Source organism: Macrobrachium rosenbergii, chromosome 47, assembly GCF_040412425.1.
Source record: "Macrobrachium rosenbergii isolate ZJJX-2024 chromosome 47, ASM4041242v1, whole genome shotgun sequence".
NCBI classification, from domain to species: Eukaryota; Metazoa; Arthropoda; class Malacostraca; order Decapoda; family Palaemonidae; genus Macrobrachium; species Macrobrachium rosenbergii.
Window position 1 is genome coordinate 27,260,624 of NC_089787.1, and position 2,500 is coordinate 27,263,123.

Consider the following 2,500-nt stretch of genomic DNA (forward strand, 5'->3'; position numbering starts at 1 on the left):
GTTTGGACTATATTTGTACCCAGAGGATTTATGAAAAGTCCTCTCAGGTCTGATTAGATGTCAAGGCTTGAACTTCTCTTTCCATTCAGCTTGAAAATCAATCAGCCTCTCTCTCTCTCTCTCTCTCTCTCTCTCTCTCTCTCTCTCTCTCTCTCTCTCTCTCTCTCTCTCTCTCTCTCTGTCTGCTGACATATACATATTGATTCGAAAAAGAAAGGCTGGTTTATTCTTTGATATGGTTATACCAACGTTATCTCTCTCTCTCTCTCTCTCTCTCTCTCTCTCTCTCTCTCTCTCTCTCTCTCTCTCTCTCTCTCTCTCTCTCTCTGACATATAAGTATTAATTCGAATGCTAAAAGTTTGATTACTCGTTATTATTTACCTACCATTATATTTCTCATCTCTCTCTCTCTCTCTCTCTCTCTCTCTCTCTCTCTCTCTCTCTCTCAGGAAATTATTAGATAAGAAGAATGAAGGCTTAACATTCCATAAAGAATGAAATATGCCCTAGTTTTTCACAAGAGCCAGTCCTCATTCCCCTAACTGTGTCGGCATTCCCGACCCCCCTTACTCGGGAATCTGGGAATCTCGGAATGGCAAACAGCATTCCAGAGACATACCTCCGTATGTGCGTGAGATGGGAGGAGGAGGAGGAATGACACAAGTTTGAGGTTGATGAATATGGAAATTTGTGTTTATTGTTTTGTTCCTCAGTTATTCTCGTAACACTAATCTTTCGGTGCGAAACTTTTTCGTTTGTTTTCGTCTCCATTTTTAGTTTTCTGTACAAGAAAACTATTGTGCCGGCTTTATCTGTCCCCCCGCACTTTTTTCTGTCCGCACTTTTCTGTCCGCCCTCAGATCTTAAAAACTACAGAGGCTAGAGGGCTGCAAATTGGTATGTTGATCATCCACCCTCCAATCATCAAACATACCAAATTGCAGCCCTCTAGCCTCAGTTGTTTTTATTTTATTTAAGGTTAAATTTAGCCATAATCGTGCTTCTGGCAACGATATAGGCCAGGCCACCACCGGGCCGTGCCTGATAGTTTCATGGGTCGCGGCTCAAACAGCATTATACCGAGACCAGCGGAAGATAGATCTATTTTGGGTGGCCTTGTTTATACGCTGTAGCAGCTGTACAGAAAACTCGATTTCGCCGAAGAAACTTCGGCGCCTTTTTTACTGATCGTTGGTTTTCTCGTTCATTCGTTTGTTTGTTTGTGTTTGTAAAAGAAAAGAGCTGAAGTGAATGGACTTCCTGAAGGATTATTCCAGAATGTCTTTCGAGAGATTAAAAGATCATCTCAAATTTAAATGATGAAAGAATGAAAAGATTGAAGAGCTTGTCCAAATCTTATTAATTAATTGAAGAATTACTCAAAATTTTATGGATTAATTAATCCACAGCTAAATAGGTAGATTGGAGCTCTAGCCTTTGAAAAGCGATGCTGATCAGTTCCAGAAAATCCATAGAAGATCCACTCATGAAAGTGTCCTGGTGATATGGACCTCAGTCCAGTAACTGGAAGTTAGTTCACAAAATTGTGATGGATCCAGATCCAGTAATGAGAATCCAGTCCTTCAAAATTATAGCAGTAACTGGATTCAATCCTGTTGACGTGGATTTAGATCAATGACTGGAATTCAGTTAATAAAATTGTGATAGATCCAGATCCATTGAAAAAAACAATCTTTTATTGTGATAGATCCAGATCCATTGATAAAAGAACAGTCTTTTATGATTATAGTAGTAATTGGATTCAGTCCCCTTGACCTGGATCTAGATCATCTGACTGGAAGTCAGTTCATGAAATTGTGATAGTCCAGATCCAGTAACAAGAATCCAGTTCTTTAAGATTATAGCAGCAACTGGATTAAATTCTGTTGATCTGGATCTGGATCTAGTGACTGGAATTTAGTTCAGAACATTGTGATAGTCCAGATCTAATATCAGGAATCCAGTCCTTTAAAATTAGAGCAGTAACTGGATTCAATCCAGTTGACCTGGATTTCGATCCGGTGACTGGAAATTATTTCATTAACTGGATCTGTCAGGCAGATCCAGTTCTGGTGACATTAAACCATTCCGGTAGTCTAACCGTAACTGGATTCAATTCCAGCGAATGGAAACCAATCCATAAAATTATAATGGCAATTCAGATCGAGAGATCCATTAACTGGAGATGAATCCATCATGATGGCGACCGGGATCTAGATTCTAGGTTCTAGATTAATCCGTTAGATCGTGAAGGTCATTTCTAACCAGATCTGGCGACGGTCACTGAGGTACATAAGCCTTGTAGTGTTACAAGATGAATTCAATTGAATTCTTGACAAATCCACTTGAATTCTTTAATGATGTGATGAATTTCAATGGAATTTTCTCTGAGTTTAGTTACATTATCCTAAAATCCTCTTGAATTTTACAGTGACCTGATAGAATTCTATAGTGATTCTATGGAATTTTGTAGTATGGTGAATTCCTAACTCATTCCGT

General features: G+C 39.0%; 1 protein-coding gene across 11 annotated transcripts in view; it reads left to right on the forward strand.

Annotated features, from left to right (window-relative positions):
- Positions 1 to 2,500, forward strand: part of LOC136830689 (protein kinase C-binding protein NELL2a-like) — a 416,546-nt gene that overhangs the window by 304,096 nt on the left and 109,950 nt on the right. The window lies entirely within an intron of this gene.